Source organism: Typopeltis vanoorti, chromosome 16, assembly GCF_054136105.1.
Source record: "Typopeltis vanoorti isolate ZY-2024b chromosome 16, IOZ_Tvanoo_1.0, whole genome shotgun sequence".
Classification (NCBI taxonomy): domain Eukaryota; kingdom Metazoa; phylum Arthropoda; class Arachnida; order Uropygi; family Thelyphonidae; genus Typopeltis; species Typopeltis vanoorti.
The window spans coordinates 41,870,532-41,889,057 of NC_143564.1; the positions used below are offsets into that span (position 1 = coordinate 41,870,532).

At 37.9% G+C, this 18,526-nt stretch overlaps 1 long non-coding RNA gene across 1 annotated transcript in view; it reads left to right on the forward strand.

Moving 5' to 3' along the window:
* Positions 1 to 18,526, forward strand: part of LOC150097971 (uncharacterized) — a 239,864-nt gene that overhangs the window by 131,912 nt on the left and 89,426 nt on the right. Inside the window, exon 3 of the long non-coding RNA XR_016549599.1 lies at positions 14,098 to 14,250. This is a non-coding gene — a long non-coding RNA (uncharacterized LOC150097971). The remainder of the gene's footprint in view (positions 1 to 14,097; positions 14,251 to 18,526) is intronic.

Genomic DNA, 18,526 nt, shown 5'->3' on the forward strand with positions numbered 1-18,526 from the left:
CGGAAAAAATGTAATTAGTAAGGAAAAGTAATCTCATTTACCCAACTCTTGAATAACTATCTAAGCGCTAGTGATAGCGTAAATCTGTATAAATCTCATCTTATCTGTAGGGTTTACAGGCATCCTAATCTCTGATCATGTTCATCTTCTCAATTCGAAGAGATTAACTTAGATCACGACTTTAGGACTGTGCTTGCTGAAGGATGACTTTATAATAGCTGATTATATTACATGTGCTTGAAATTGATTTCAGTGACACCGGCAGATCTTTCAGTATCGATTACAGTCTTCTATCCAGCAGATTAAGCTCACTTTCCTGAAGCTTTAACCTGGGAGGGACTTTGAAGTTAATCGTTAGCAGGCACAATAGAGTCGCATTGTGATTATGCAGCACCTACTCCATCATATGGTGAGATAGTGTCACACGCGGGGTTACACAAAACAATAGACAAATTGGACTATTATTAGAGACGGAGGTGTGTATTCCGTTTTTACTTTCAGTCTTTTATGTTAGTTTCACTGCGGTCAGTCAAAAAAAAAAAGCAAGCAACTGGAAGTTTATCAATAAACACCAAAAATATGAAACCAAATCAGTAAGAAGTCAAAAGAATATTCGACTCAGCAATGTAATGGCTTTCGTACGAATATTGTAAAGACTCGTCAGCTAAATGAGAAAATATTGTATTGAAAAATAAAGTTCAGTATGTGTAATGCGATGAAAAAATTTCTCATTTTCTGTTTGAATGAATTTACCTTATTCATGTTAATAATGTTTGAGTTCAGCACGCATGTTGACAGCACTGACCTAGTAGTCGAATGTGTTGATATTGCCGGTCATTGTGATTTAGTACCAGAATAACAAGATATTTCATTCTGACCGAGACCACTTACCAGTTTATTATTATTCATAGTATTCGGTTGACTGGTTTACTTCTTGATAGAGTTTATAAACAAATATCATAAATATGTCTGAAAAAGGGATATGCTTAATGCAGATTCAAATCTTGACACGATCTTAAGATCTGTCCAGTAATAAGTAAACAAGATAGTCAAATGACGTGGTTTGTTGCTGGGAGGGAGTAACATAAATTTTTAAAAAAATGGGGGGGAAAAAAGAAATCAAATAAACTAAGAAAAAAAAATGGAAAAAAAAATTAACTATTTTCATTCCTATTTGTTAATGAACAAGAACTTTGTAACTAACGTAACCATGCGTGGTGTAGGGAATCAATAACAAGAAAATTGTCTGGCTTAATTGACGCGTATATTTAATATAATTTCACAGAAATTAGTTCTTTCTTACCTCTTGCTTTTGACCATTTCTGAATTTTCTTTCACCAAGCGCCGACAAGGATCCCAAGAAGATTTTTGAGGAATTTTAGCAAAGTTGCCGCATTTTGCAGTTCTCGTGGAACTCGAATATTACTCGTACAAAAATCCCACCTCGTATCAAATTAGCCGCGTCTCCAGCGGGTATCTCATCAGTATCAGACTCTCCTTGCACGTGTAGCTCTCTCCGTGTAGCTCGCTCTTTCTTATCGTTCACCTCAGTTTTTCCGCTTAAAACGGCGTTTTTCCTGAAGCGGGCGTTCAGGTAAGAAAAAAAAAAAGACACCTGGTCAGCTAATCAGGGTAATTTGCATGTGCGAAAAGCGAGGGATTTCCTAAGTAGGTGGCAAGAGCTACATCGTGGAGGCTAACCAACAGAAAACTGCGATCACTAGTAATTAGCAAAAGGCATTTAATAGTAGGAAGTCTCTTAGAGTATTTCTATCTGCTAGTTGGACTGATTCCAGTCCAACTAACAGATATATGAATCACCTGTTCGTATATCGGAAAACGTATGAGAGGATTTAAATAACTCCAGTTTCAAACATCTTGTGTAAAAATGATTATTTCGTGGATTTTTGATAATTCACCAATGGGGGATGAACGAATTAGGTGAATCCAGAATAAAAATGCGTATTTCTTTTGTTGCTTTGACAGAATCCATTTTAATCTTAGAAAACGAGACGTCACGAATTGGAAATTGCCAGTTGAATACTTTAAGAAGGCATTTGTAGAGTTCGTGTGCATATGACGCGATGATAGAATCGGTTTAGTGCCCTGAAAAATCCGTTTGCAGATATTTACAGAGAATTATTAAATTAAATTCCGACTAGTCTGTGAATTAAATCACAGACTAGTCGGAAATAAAACACCATGTTAATAGGTTTTCTTCTTCCCTTCACGTATTAGGCCTAGTGGCCCGTTAGGGGGCTATCTTTAGCCCTTCTAAGCCGTACCCGTCCCGAGGATAAGGTGGCTAGCCCTATGCCTGTAGATGCGTGTGTTCACGGGGCCGGTTTGCCTGCTTGCGGGAGGAACCCCCCCCCCCCCCCAAAGATAAACTGGGGAGAAAAACCCTGCAGTCCACGCCCAAGACCGGCTAACTTGGCTATGTCTGAGAAAGATCCTTAAGCTCCTCACGTCGGTGACGGGAATCGAACCTAGGACACCCCTTTCCCTGGTTGCGAAGCGCATGGCCACACGGACATATTAATAGCTATAGTCTATTATACTGATTTCACGATAATAGTTGCCTCAATTATAATCTCAACTAATCCAATATGAAAAAAATCAAATCACAAAATTTTCTACTCCTGAATTTCAGAGCATTAACAACGTTAGAGTTAAGTTATTGTGTAATGGTTAAGGAAAAAAAAAATAAGTACTACCAATTAAGCAGAACACCTTTGTCCACATAATTGAATGGGACATTTAACTTTCTTTATATTTCGTTAAAATTATTTAAATTTAATATAAAGAAAGATGTCAACAGTAGGTTTTCTGGTCATAATAGCAAGAAATTTTGTAAAAATGTTAGAGAGCATTTAAGATCCAAAGTTTCTGAATCGGCTTATATTTCTGTAGGAGGAAAATTTGTAACAAATTTCCTTTTGATAACAATAATCATAATAATATCGAGTCACAAAAGCGACCAAGTCAAATATCGTAGAATAGCTAACTGCTCGTATGTCCAGAATCATTAAAGCCCAAATTCAATCGTCTGAATTCTATATCCTGGTTGATTATTATTGGTTCGACATTTCAAAAAAAAAAAAAATCGAACTAATGGAATTATCGAATTAATGAGAGTAATTTAAAAGTAGTAAAAAAAAAATGGCCCGATATTTGTTCCCATACTTCAGATTGTATCATTTAACCGATTTCGAATATAGTTATTTCTACGGTCCTTGAAGATCTCCTGAGAATTTCAGGCCAAAACGGTGCCGGTTGTGAGGAGATATCAGAGACCTCTACAGGTTACATCGTTTCATCGAGTTCCATCGATTATTCCTCAGCTGGTTTACCTGCCCCTGGAAATAAATATTTCATAAATGTTTGGTGATATTTCATAAATTTAAAGATGAAAGATTTCATATTTCTTTTCCACATGTAAAAAATTAGAAAGCAGATGGCTGCAAATTAGGGACCGCTTCTTGGCTGACATTGTTTTCAGTTCCAGATTTTAAACTTTAGACATTGAATTAGAAGTCCCTACTAATAAATAGGTGCTGATCGCGCAATTTATTTATAAACAATAAAACCTGTAGAGACTATTATTTTTCTTTAATTAAAAAAAGTGGTCATTCATTACTGATCTTTCCTGTTACACGAGTCTTTGTGCTGCAAATAAATTAAATTCTCCGTTTTTTTTTTTTTTTAGTGCTGCAGTTTTTTTCGAGAATCATTTTTCTCCAAAAATAACATGCCGAACTCATTCATCTTTAATGCAAAGTGGTAAATTACTGGCTATGAACGACTAAACTGCAATATTAAACACCATAACAGGTTTTGAAAGAAACGCACACCACAAGGTTCAGTTGCATAATGTTAAAGAGCGGGAAAATGATATTAATTTATCTCTTTTATATCTGAAATACCTGTATAAAATGCATGCAGCGTCTAATTAAGTAGACAGATATGAGAAGGGGGAGGGTAAATATCCACGGCCCACCCATCCTTATAAGTGATTCTTATATGCAGAAAGGTCTTGATGTAAGTATTACGTTCGAATCTTCCATTGAGTCCTATGCCGAATACTACAAACAAAATTCTGTGCTGAATAATTCATCACATTGATATTAAACTATTAGAATAATTGATGGGTTTAAAATAATGCGAAAAGCAAGATTTATTCGCGAGATAAAACCACGTATAATTGCCTACAGTGGACAGTAAGAAGATATTTTTGTAAGTGTGGATAATACTGCTTCGCAATATAAACTAAAGACGCCTTCAGTTAAATATTTTGCCTAAATCTGTAACACGGACCGAAGACACAGCCTCAGACCCGCACAAATCCGCGGGGAGAGTGTGTTGTCGCTCTGTTACCGACTGTCAGCCGTCATGTGTGTGGACAGAGTTGGTCATTAAGCAAGTTTCCCTTTTGTTCGGGGTATATGGAAGAGACGATTGCTCTTTTGTTTGCTCCTTAAATCCCTGATACAATCCCCTCCTTACAGCTCAACCCGTTAGTAGTGATTAATTCTTATTTAGCTGAAAATCACTTGTCTTTCCAGTCGTCAACACGTTTGCTAGAGAATCAACGACTTAACTTGATTAATCCAGCGTTCATCGTGTCTCGAAATGTGTAAAATGAAACGCAGTTCGGAAGCAACGTTAACGAGGATACCGGCTTCACACTAATCAGTTCAAATTACGCTACAGAACCCATGGTCCGCGATAACTTATTGTTTGTTCTTCGCCGCCACTTTTCCATGCTTCCCCATTACTAGCGCGCGCGCGCGCTCGTTCCACCGTTGGAATACTAGTAATCCTAGCTACCCGCCTAGTGCTGGAATTATTGAGTTATAACGCGGGTCGGACAACGTGAAATTGTGTTACTCTTTCTCAGCGCATGAATTAAGTCACAGCCGCTTGTAATGAAGGCTTCGTCTGCAATTGTACACTTAGGCCTACTTCGTATTCGTGCTCGCAATCGACTGCAGTAGCTGCACTTTTAGCTAAGCGGTAGCCAGAGAGAAAACCGAGGTGGCCGAAATTTCTTAAACTGGGATGAATAGAGCAGATTAATAATGCCATTTGATATGTCTGTAACTTCATTTACAAAAGTGACGCTAAGCATATGTGCTGTTTTTATAACTTCGTACTTCAGATCGCAGAGTCTATCGTACAAAAGTCAGAGAAACGATAGCCCATTGGTGAGTGGAATGGGTTGAAAGGATTTTATTATCATTGCAATTGAATACACGAAACTTGTAATTATTTTTGGATGCGTGTTTAAAATAAATTAATATAAAGAACAAAAATACTTGAAGGACGTGAATGGATTTTTTTTTTTTTTCATGTGATATATGCGCGCGCGCACACATCTATCCTTCATATCCGAGAGAGAATGTGGAACCCTTTAATTATTCCATCGAGTATGCATATTGGAAGTTGAGCTTTTTAGTTTCTGCACATATCTTAACAAATACAGAATAAGTGATAGAATTGTACATTCCCACTTTTTTACATAATCAGTCCTCATCATGCACGATGGTTCAGTTGCTAAACTGAACAATATGATTTTCTGGAGAGATTAAACATGTAAAGAGAAGCAAGAGTTTGGGGGGGGGGGGGGGGCTGAGACAATATAACTGTGGTATGTTTATCGGCGAGAGAGAGATCTGCTCCTGTCTAGAAGAATAAATATATACTGTAGAAAAATTGGAATTTTATCGGGATCAAATAATTAAAACAACCATAATGTTGGTTATATTATACGTTGTGCTAAATATGAACATGTCTGGAGAAATCTGGGTATGACATTATAGTATAATCAATTATTTCCAAATATCATGTCAACCCTTGATTTATTCACGTTCGATTTTTGTGAGCACTTATTCTGTCGATTTTTTTTTTTTTTTTTGCAAGGTCAGTAAGTAGCTGTCTGTGTAACAGAGCATATCTGCTGTAGACAAGACCAAAAGAGCTTTAGAGGTTAAGGGTGAACATAAGAATAATGTAGAACATAACCAGAAGGTCGGGGAAGGGAGGGAGTTGAACTGAGCATCTCTAAATTAGGCCATGTCATGTATTGGATAACAGCCACCGTGCCCTTTTGATGACAGACAGCTACTGTGGGAGACTTTTAAGTTAACAGAGGCGGTAAGGTTTAATGGAATTGTTATCATGCACATAAAATAGTTAGTGTTTAGAAATTTTTAATGCCTTAGCAGCAAATGTGGTTCACAATACATCCCTAAGTTTTCGGGACATCGATGTTATCGAAGTGTGCTATCCACGTGTGAATACATCAGTATTATATATTTACTCTAATTATTCATCAATATTATATATTAATGGATCGCTGATGTTTTGTTGTCGCGTAGTTTCATTTTTAGCTTGTTCTGTATGTCTGTCGGTATAAACCATAGAAACTTATGTTTCTGTAAATTCAGTTACTCCCTTATTTAATTGTCAGACTTCATATAGACTTGATGAATCGAAATGTATGCCTTACATACACATGGAAAGCATTAGTCACCATTAAATCACCAGATGCATACGATGCAGGAAAAAACAATCTACCGAAACATTAATTAAGTGATAGAATTTATTTACATAATTATATTTCTGATGCGATATTGCACAGTACTGAAGTTAAATATATACTAATAGTGTGCGGGCTCATGCACTTATACGACTGAGAGATCAGTTTTATAAAACTAATGCAAATTAAATATTGTAACATACACGTATGTATATATTTTTATTCAAATCATATTTACGCTAATGAGATTTTCACACTACAAATTTAGTTTGTTGACGTTTTCAACACCCTATTTAAGGATGCTCAACATTTTTCGCAAAATTTGAAAATTTATATATTAAAAAAAAATATCTATGCCAACATTTATGTTAATATCACTGTTCAAGAATGAATTTTAACAAAAAAAAAAAAAAAATCATCTCGAGGGCAAAAATCGCTAGCCAGTATAAATAAATAGCTTTAATAAAATTATCTGCACCGTTTAAAAAAGGTCTTTTTAATTGAAGAGTGGCAGTCCTAGCATAAAACACGCGTATGTCTTGGGGCGACAGCCAAAGCAAGAACCGTATAAGAAATTATCAGACTAATGTTATTCCACTCATTTCAAACAACATTTAATCATTGAAGACCAGAGATATCACCTGTGGAAGTATCTTCATGATTAATGTTAATAAAAACCTTTAACAGTGTTATTAAAGAAGCTCGAAATATTGATTTCCGTTTGCATTTTACGAGAGAATGAACTGGTATGGCTATCTAGTTTAATATTTATGTTGAAGTTTTTGAATCATTATACATCATTTTGCTACAATTTAAACGAACCTTCAAAAATTTAATTAATAATCGAAATAATACTGAAATTGTAGGGACTGTTCTTCGGACACCTACCTTATTAGTCCTGAGTTCCCCTGATTTTGGGGCATGTTGATTTTTGTTTCATTTGTAGTACTCAATCAGAGTTGCCAAGTCTCGTGCACTCAATCAGAGTTGCCAAGTCTCGTGCAAATAAAATCTCTTTAGTAGATTTCTGCCCTCGATATTTTAATAAATTTTAGTAAACTTTGTCAAATATCACAGACCGAGGGGGTTTTAATACACGATTTATTAACGTAGCTTGTGTCATCACGACTAATGTATGGCAATGCCTTTTAGTTCGCAAATTCTGTGAAGCAAGGAAACGTGATTTCGGAATTAATCACTTCAACCAATGTAATTGAATTCAAGTTCAGTTTATTTTCACAGTCCGCTAGCGAGTTAAAAATACATTTATGATGACACAGGAACAGTTGCATTTTGAAAGATGTATTGACTTTTGCAGAATGTTATCGCATTGTATTTAAATCTCTGCTGGTATGGCCTAGTCATAAACTTGTAGAAACGTTTATCTCGATTCGAACCTACCAAATTATAACCCTTCCACCATTCGAGATATAAAGAGATATTCATTTGCTGTTTTTCAAACATTGAGGGGGGGAAAATGTACTCCAAATAGCGTTTTGTTATTCTAGATGTTGTTTACCTGGTCATTTCTATCATTGTTTAATGTTTCAATGTCTTTTTGGGATGTGCTGATATTTTATTTGTGTGTATCTGTATACCCCCGAGTTCCGGACTGGTAGGCCGGTTCTCCTTGAATTCTGATGACTCCAATTTTGAAAACTCGAAAGGGGATTTCCTCACTCCCTGGCGCCCAACCACCCGAGTTGCGGACTGGAAGGCCAGTTCTCCTTGAATTCTGATGACTCGAATTTTGAAGACTCGACACTCAGGGTAGCCCCTGAGTTTCAAAACGTTTCAAATAACTTGACAAAAAACGTTACAAAAAAAGGCTTATTTTATATTATAGAGTAGATTAGGACGCATTTGTGGTCAACACAATTCTGGCGCTATTGGGGAAACAGCTTACCTCCATTATTAGCTATGCACGCGCTCTGAAAATTTAGTAAAATTATGGTCTGTGTTACAAAGATGGAATATTAAAAACTCCTACACAGCGCAATGAAAACCGATTTGTTTAAAAATGTGTAATCATTCATCCAACCAGTCCAGATATGAGACGAAAATACAGTGGAAAAGCTTTTAAGAATAATAAGAATCGTTCTAATTTTTCTCGTTGTGTGATCCGCTGTATCAAATACACACAATATTATGAAATGTTTCCTGTAAATTACTGATATTTTCAATCATTGGCGCCATGACAGGGTTACGCAAGAATACGGGCATTATTGGATAGCGCATGAAAATCATTAGTATACAACGACGTTCTTTAAAAGGATCGTGGGGGGGGGGGAGGAATAGTGTCGAGAGCCATCCATCAACAAGGGGGTGGTAACCACACCTTCCGTTCTTCTATGTCAGCAGGTACGTAGTTTGTGAGTTGCATGTGGGAGAGAAAGATGTTGGCACCTGTCCCAGTATTGCCGCGATCCATAGGTGTTCCTGACGTCATCACCCTCTCCTTCCGTGTTAGGGTTAAACCCATTTCTAGATGAGAATGAAAACGCATCCAGAATGAAGTAACAGCCATCTTTTTTAATCATCAACATGTTGGACTGTTTCCTTCCCCCCCCCACCCCCCCCCCCCCCCACCCCCCCCCCCCCCCACCCCCCCCCCCCCCCACCCCCCCCCCCCCCCACCCCCCCCCCCCCCCACCCCCCCCCCCCCCCACCCCCCCCCCCCCCCACCCCCCCCCCCCCCCACCCCCCCCCCCCCCCACCCCCCCCCCCCCCCACCCCCCCCCCCCCCCACCCCCCCCCCCCCCCACCCCCCCCCCCCCCCACCCCCCCCCCCCCCCACCCCCCCCCCCCCCCACCCCCCCCCCCCCCCACCCCCCCCCCCCCCCACCCCCCCCCCCCCCCACCCCCCCCCCCCCCCACCCCCCCCCCCCCCCACCCCCCCCCCCCCCCACCCCCCCCCCCCCCCACCCCCCCCCCCCCCCACCCCCCCCCCCCCCCACCCCCCCCCCCCCCCACCCCCCCCCCCCCCCACCCCCCCCCCCCCCCACCCCCCCCCCCCCCCACCCCCCCCCCCCCCCACCCCCCCCCCCCCCCACCCCCCCCCAAATAAAAAGGAAAACGCACGAATACTTATGCTTTTTGCTAAAAATTCAAAGTACAAAACAGAATATCTTAAAAAATAAGCCTTCAATTATCTTTAAGTACAAAAAGATCAAAGTTCTCAAGGCCTTCCTTAAGTGAGTGCCTTTTTAAGCGCACTCACTGATTGGTTCATCTCATGACTGAAAGTTACTATCAAACTTCTTTGGGATCCATTTCTGTTCTGGTTTTAAGTATAAACTTGTTTTATATTGACCTACATATAGCTTGTGGCACATTTTGGTTTCAAAATGCTAGACCATCAGAAGACAGGGGTTTGAGTCGCTGACTTGCATAACCTTTTTAGTGCGTTACCGAGTTAGTAGATCTTTAGAAAAATTAAAACGTCATGTTTCCTCGGAAACTCGGTCATTTAATACTCCGCAACTCAGAGAACGCTTTCAGATCAGATTACCACTTTTCTGTCTTACTCCCCCCCCCCCCCCCCGTGGACATGAATATCATCGTAACCATAAGCTCAGCTATTGTTTATGACTAAGGATGGAGACCGACTGTTCGCTGATTTCTAAATGTTAAGACGGCAAAAAGAGCTCCGTTAAGAGCATTCAGAGGATTTGTACTTCTTATTGTCATACTATTCCCTGCCCATGGCCGAATTCGAACCTGCACCGTGTTGGTTGAACCACTTGGCCAACTAGGCCCGGAGAATATGTCAGGAATATTTGGATTTTGAAAAAAATATATATATTTTATGACTTTCGTATGTACAGCGTGGGAATGAATAAATATTATTACACCGCATTACCGTTTTAAAACTTCATTTTGGCCAGTCAAAATAGTCTTCAATTTCTTCAATAGATGTTCGAACCTACAGTTTCGAACATCTATGTCTACTACGTACTATAATACACATCATGCGCTTAAGCCTCTGAACATCAGTACAAACATTATGCTGCCCACCCAACTGCTTGCTGTCGTTTTTCTGTAATGAGTGAGCATGCGCCTTCTTTATTCTATATTGGTGCATCCTTTTGTATGAATGAGTAAGTTTTATTAATCCAAGAGTATAAGAAAATCTTGATAGCACTTTGCCTCTCTCTAATAAAAGAATATGACACAAAAAATCCACATAGTTATATTTCAAGGGAAAAAAATAGTCAAAGGAATTAATACTGTAAGTCATCACCCCCTGTTAACTAGTTTGAAGGATTTTGTTATAAGAAGCATAATAAAGATATCGCTGTTTTAATAACGAACAGAAAAAAAGTCTCCAGTCTTTTTAACAAAACACTGAAATGCACCCATTCACCTCATTTAATTAACAAGGTACATTAATGTTTCGTACAGACTCGGTTTTTTTATTCTTTGTTTTTTCCTTGCGTGTTAATATGATTAAGAACTCCGTGGAAATGGCGGGGCACGAATTGTTTTTCAGCGTACGTGCATCTTGTAGCTTAATTGCTTTTGGTGTTCTGTGGATATAGCGTTAAATGTTTTTAACTATAACATGAAAAGAAGTGAAGCGAAAGAAGAAACAATTAGGAAGAACTTCATTGTCTTGGGACAATTATCGCATTTTATCCATTTAGAAGCAACATCTGAATTAAGCTCTGTATGTATGTTTATTTATAAATCTTCTGTTTCTAAATGCAAATAGCTATTAAACGTAATGAAATTTAGGATCATCAGCAGTTGCTCTTCATTTACTTCTTTCGCCCCGAGAAATCGTTTTTTTACTGCTTAACAAACATTGCTTATGCAAAAATATCAAACATTCGACTCTTACGGGTCCAAAAAGAGATGCCTGGAAAATGGTGTATGCAAAATTCGTCGAAAACTAGTAAGTCTAAGATGCTTACAGAAGAAAAGCAATGACAGTCTATACAACCCACACTTGAAGGCAGCAAATCATCACCAAAAGACAATTTAAAACAATGATTTTGGATTTGTGGAAATGATTTATGTAGCTTCCAAATTGACAGAAGAAAATGCCGAAAAATTATTGCTGATCGCTTTTAAACCTACCCTCAAGGCTGTAGATTAAATTTGTTTACATTCGCTAATTAAATTTTGTTATTAAATAAAATATCGAACGAAGAAACAAACATAAATTTTGCGGAAAGATGGTGATCTGTCAGATGCATTTTTGTGTTGTTTACATGAGAGATTTTACAGCATGTATTTACTACCCAACAGTAATGAGGCCAAGACAATAGAAACTAGAAAATAAGAAACGATTTATATAGAAATAAGGAAAAGGCAAGAATACAATATAGTAAAGCAAAGAAAGCGAATATTTAATAGGTTAAAATGTGGCCTTCACATAGATGGTTAAAAATTAAGGGTAACTTCTCATTTTGAGACCTTGGAGGATAAGATGAAAAGGAGTAAGTTCCTTATGCATATATTATAAAAACTAACTGTTTTTATAATAAGGAAACTTTGAGAATGATATAAAAAATCGCATTTATTTTTGTCTCTTAGACTGCGATTAACTCGGCTCCCGCCCACATTGTATACTTCTCTGAAAATGGGTACTTAAGGTTTACAGAAAAGTGTAGCATCCATCTACTATACGTTTGAAGGCAATGTTGATAACTTGGAAATATCAGAATCGAAACAGTATTGAAATTTTACAATAATTTCACAAGGATTCCCACTAGACTTTTAAAGCCTAGTTTCTTCGAAGAAACGCTCGTGAACTGAAGAGCAATAGGAGAAAACATATTCGAATGCTACCATGATTCAAAGTCTTTAGAAGGGAAATGATTCTCATCCGATGCGCGAGACCACCATTTTGCTTATTGGAGGCCTGAAATGGCTTGAGAAGACCATTTTAATCTCCTGTAGAGTAGCTCTCTTGAAATGTCTAACTTTGCCCGCAGACGATACATTGGTATCGTCTGCGGGCAAAGTTTTCAACCTTGCTTGGAAGGAATTATTAAGTTTGTATATTGATTAAACCCGCACGGGAAAGGTTACAAAGCCAATAGCACATCAGGGCCGCACGTCGGTAAGAGATTAAGGAGAACGACCGATTATGTCGATGTGTTTCTTGAACAGAGGAAGATGGTATTCTTTGGGAAGACAGCGTGAGAGAGAAGAGAAGAGAATTTATTTTGTAGATTTGAAGCTGGACATTGTGACCGTTTTCTTATAGTCTTCGAAGAAACTGGAGAAAAGATGAGAGCGGTTTCATCAGAGGACCATAAACCGAATCATGCCGTCACCTCCGAATCTCATAGGTGTGGTTACGTACTCTCGTAAGAGACGTTCACCAGGCATCCGCAACATCTATATACCTTTCCATCTGCTAGATAGAGGGTGTATTCGTCGTGATTTGTCGCTCCATAACACAGCTCTCCAAGCTTCCACGTCCCATAGTACACGATATTTGCACCACTGAAGCCGACGATGCATGTCGGTTCGAGTAATGTGGAACATGCCGTTGGCGGAATGCATTTGGATTTTTTTTTTATGTGACTCCCACCCACTAAAGATTTGTAAATGATAGCATTAGTATTGGTGGGCTACGATTTTTTCCTATTTTTTTAAATTAATTTTATATATTTTTTGTAGTTTTCTTTGCTACATAATGCAAACCTTGCTCTACAAAACCAAACATGGAACTTTTTCACTCTTCCTCAATTCTCCAATATTGTGGACGGTGGTCTCACACCTAAAAAAAAAATAATCTCAACATCCATACCCAATTCGAGATTCGAACCCGCAGCCTGACACTAGCCACATGACATGACTAACCACACGAATAGCACTGCAGTACTCTTGTCTGCGATGACATCAACTCTCCATCTTTTAATCATTCTTCCATTTCTTAGATTGCGCCCTGCAATTTTTCAGTTGCTAATGTAGGTTGGCCGGAGCGTCGTATCGTTACTGAAGAGTGGATACACTAACCACTCGACCAAGCAATCACCATTTAGTGCGAACAAATACAGTTTCAGGGATTAAATATCCTGAATGATGAGAAGATATTTTCTTTTAGAAACTCGTTTTCCTTCCTCAGAACTCACAAGTCAGCCTGGAAACACGAAATGTAGTGTTGATCTCTGAAAGACTTCTAAGTAATGCTTCTAAATAGCTCACAAAATTTGGTTTTAAAAATATAAATTCATTTTTGGTGTAGTTTACTACTTGACAGGGATGGATTGCATATCAATATTCATTAAGCAGTTAGCGATATCGAATATTTTCAGGCTTGTAATGGGGTCTGTCTTAAACTTGGACTTATTTGTTACTCTATTTTAAGCCAGTGTCAGTCAGTATAAATTTACATTTCCTTTTAAACTTATTTCATGAAGATGTAAGTTTTACATGTAAATCAAAATGTAATTTATTATTACATTTATTATATAATAAATGTAATAATAAATATACATTGATTTACTTCATAATCATTAATAATCTGTTTTATTAAATTCGAGTTCTAATCTTAATTATTAGGCTCACTAAATTTCACTATCTTTTATTCTTTTTAGTCATAAACCTCTCAGTGCCTATTGAAGAGTTTGTTGGTATTTAACTTCCCCTTCAAGTGATGCTTGTCTTGATAGCAGACCGATTAACTAATCCTTCCCTGACTTGAAAATGGACAATAAATATCTTCCATCACAGACATGCTTCAAATCCAGGTAAGTAACGTCTATAACGTTATTTCCAAAAACTTCAATCTACCCTCCTTAATTCTCTATTAAAGTGGTCCATCCTCACAAAAGTTGCATTCTTCCCCAGACTGTCAATAAATTTATGGACAGCATGTTGGTGGCTCATGAAAACTCGATCTCAAGAGACTACAGAAAATTCCTTTGACTCAAACTTTCTACAAAATGAATACGCACTTTTTTTTTTTTTGAAAAGACATTGGGATGACTGAAATCTCCTACGGGTTCGATATCTAATGCTTATCCAATGAGGGCTTGCCTAAATCGACTAAAGTCCATTGCTTTTCGTGAAGTTATTTTCATTTGTTTCTTTCTCTGCTGAACTTTTGTGTCAAAGATTACAATAAAAATAATACTGAAAACATAAGTGTTATGTTATTAGAAATCGTGATTTATTGGGTAGACTACTGGAGTTTTTGAATGTAAGCATTAAGTAACACGAAGTTAAATAAGATCGATCCAAAAAAGTGTGCCGAAGTGGGGGGGTTGGAGACCAAAATTTATACTCTGAAAAACAAGAATATTGTGGAGAGAAAAAATTTTGCAATGCGCAGTGTAAACGTAGACCAAACAAAACCATTGCTGACTCAAGTGGGCTGATTTTAAATTTTAAAAGATTAAAAAAAAAAAATTGATCCAGTTAATTCTTTGTCTTGGGTTCTGTTTCGTGAGCGACGTCTCTGTGGTAGTTTGTTTTTCATGGTCATCAATCATTTCTTTAGTCAGTGGTATATCGCAGACTTCCTTTTTTCTTGCGTCGCTGTAGTGCAGTCGCGAAGACTTTGACATTTTCCCTTTGATTACGATTTGGGTTCGAATTCCGCCTTGGAAGAACGTTAAGCGTGTTTCACTTGAACGTGAGTCTCATACGCAGATGGAAGTTTGTTTTTTTTTACTTAAGAATGCATGTAGTTAACTGTATAATACACTGGCTTCCCGTAATTTCTTCGCCCATAGTCTACTGACCCTCCTTTAATGTAGACGTACTTGCAGATCAGAACCTCGATATTCTATATGCTTTCGCACGATAACTTAAATGCCTGCTTTAACGGTTTGTTTAGTAGTAAACCCTCGTATTAAAGAGTGATTTAGTCACGACTCCTTCTAGTAGTTAATTTTTATAAGGCAAGTTTTATTTCTTCTGTTTTGCTAGATTCAACCCAATTATACTTTTAATCTTCAGCTATGAATGATGGTTAAACAAGCCACTGCAGAAACTGAATTAAATGCCCGTGTTTGGGCACGTGTACTCACTTCAGTTTCTGGAGTGTCTTGCACATAGCATTATTTCTTTCGCTCATTTCACTGTTCAAATGTAAACTTGATTGACGTTTTGTTGCTTGGATCAGTATGCGTGTGACAAGGCTAATGGGAAATGTTTGGAGTTAACAAAGCTTGCCACATGCAACGGATATAATACACTATCTTCATTACAATAGATGCCTTAGTTTATTCATTTCCACATGTATGAAGGAGGATGCTGTCGGGGGGGGGGGGGAAGTTACTTTACTTTCAAGATCCTTCCTCAGTATCTCTGCAAAATCTATAATTTCGCTTTGTTGTTTTGTATTAATTGACGCCTTAAGCCAATAATGTCTGGCAGGATATGTCTATTTATTCCTGGGTGTTCGTTTATTTTCCTCTCTCTCTTTTGAAAGTTACTGTCTGTACAACATGAAATGGTGGAATCATGCACTGCTTTAGAAACAGCACGATATTTCCATGGCCTGCGTCTTGATTTTGCTGAGTAGATTAATGAAGTAATCTTCTCGAAAGGCCATTTTTAATTGATATCATTAAACATCTGGCCAATCCGACTGAAATCTGGTTAACATTGATCTCGATTCTTTCATTCGTGCCGTCTGTGATCCGGAGGGATGGCCGTAGTTCTCCCTGCCTTGTGCATCTCTAAAGATGTCGATGGTACATTTACCTGTCCAGTGTTCCTTCATATAATGTTCTTGATCATTCTATTCCTCTTTTTTTCCCCATGATGATGACGTCATTGGCCAATCCTTATTTTAGCATTCGTCCTACAAATTTCAGTTTTTCTCTTTCAGATTTAATTCAGTTAGCTTTTTGTTGTTTGCTTGCTCTTTCAATTGCTCGTTTCAAACCTTTTCAATCCGGTCGATTTGTGTCGTTTTTCTTTAACCACATCTCCAGAATCACCAAGTTTTTCCATTTTCTTTTCGGATAATCCACATTTATAAGGCGGAAATTAATGTGAAATAGACAGCATCAGCCTCATTCATGTATTTATACTGTCTGTTTGCTAATATATGTTTCGTGTTAGACAAGATCGTTTGGGCTATTTGCATTCTTTTTATTTCTTGTTTCATGCGACTTCCATGGAGTCATGCGACTCTCTCGCGGGAGGTCCCACTATGACACCACCGCTCTTCCTACTGTGCCTTAAATATACATTCGAAACACACTTATGATACCGTTACCACATAAGTTTTTAACACTTTATTTATTCAACATTAGATAATTATCTATTACTAGATTAGGGCACTAGGTCAAGATTTCTCAGAATCTTGAACTAGTGGCCTAAATTAACATGGCATTGTTATCTTTTATCTAATTCATTTTTATAGCAGCCCCGTTGATATCGTAGATGAAAACGTGTTATTACGTAGACGGGATAAAATTATTGCTATTCCTTTTAGAATGCAGCTGTAATTGCTTCACAAGATCCAATGGGGAGAGAGAAGTAGTTGAGCGCAATGAGTTCAAAGGTATACTGAAAAAATTAATATGCCAACTACTTGAAATACTTTGCCTGTTTACGGAGGTTTCTATCGCTAAGTAGTGATCCAGAATGGGCTTGAAACATTACTCAACTTTTATGTCGTCCATTTTGGGCTTCTGGCAATGAGTGTTTTTTAAACTTATTTGTTCGGTATGGTTTTGGGACGTTGGTATTTAGCTAAATTATGCTCACTTTAGTCTACTGCTTGGTAGATTGATGATTTAGTTTGGATGGCGGCATTTGCAAAGTAATTTGCATCCCTTTTCGCATAGGAAATTTTTAGTATCAGAAATATAAGCTTTTCGGCAAAGATGTCCGTTTCTTACGAAGCATGCTGCGTGCGTTGAACGCTCTTCGTGAACATTTGTTTTGGATTGTTTGGACTTGAATAATTGAATCCAATATGCGATCCCAGGCGGCGGGTGAGCTATACGTTAGGACTGACCTGATCAGCGTCTTGTACAGGAGTGGTTAAGTTCAATGCTTAACTGGCCCCTTCAATTAAGTAATCGGTATAAGTCCCGTTGCCCTGTTTGATTTCGATTAAAAATTATCAACATGAGTCGAGAAGCGAAACTCTTTATCCATGGCAATCAGATACGCCCTAAGTATCTGATTGCCATGGAGATTCATCTTATTGCGAATAGCACTGCAGTACTTTTGTCTACATTGACATCAAATCGCCATTCTTTGATCCATTCCTAGATCGCATTTTGCAGTTGCTAATGTAGATTGATGAAATACCTGCAGAATTCCTGAAACAACTTCAGAAGAAAGGAACTGAAGAAATAACCAAAATAATAAATTTAATTCATAACAAAGGAGAACTATCAAAAGATTTTATGACCTTAATATTTATACCTATACCAAAGAAAAGTAATGCAGTGAACTGCAAGGATTTTAGAACAATAAACCTCATTTCCCATACAGCAAAAATATTTATGAGAATCTTAACACGAAGAATTGCATCTAAAGTGGAAGAATTTCTTGGAGAAGATCAGTTTGGTTTCAGGAAGGGTAGGGGAACAAGAGATGCGATTGGACTGTTAACAATAGTGAGTGAAAGAAGTCTAGAAGTAATAAAGAAGTTAACATCTGTTATATAGATTTCGAGAAAGCTTTTGACATTGTAAAATGGGATAAGATGGTGGAAGTAATGGAAAAGATTGGAAAGATAGAAGGCTAATTATTTCACTATATATGGGACAAACTGCCATGGTGAGAGACATATGATACAACAGAACCAGGTATCATTGGACGAGGAGTAAGACAGGGCTGTTCTCTGTCACCAATTTTGTTTCACATGTATTCCGAAGCAATGCTAAAAGAAGCACTGGAGAATTCGGAAGAAGGAATAAAGATGAGAGGTAGACAGATATTTGCAATAAGATACGCAGATGACAAGGCATTACTATCAAACACTGAAACAGGACTACAACATCTGTTGAACAGATTACTGGAATCCTGTATCAATTATGGAATGAAAATTAA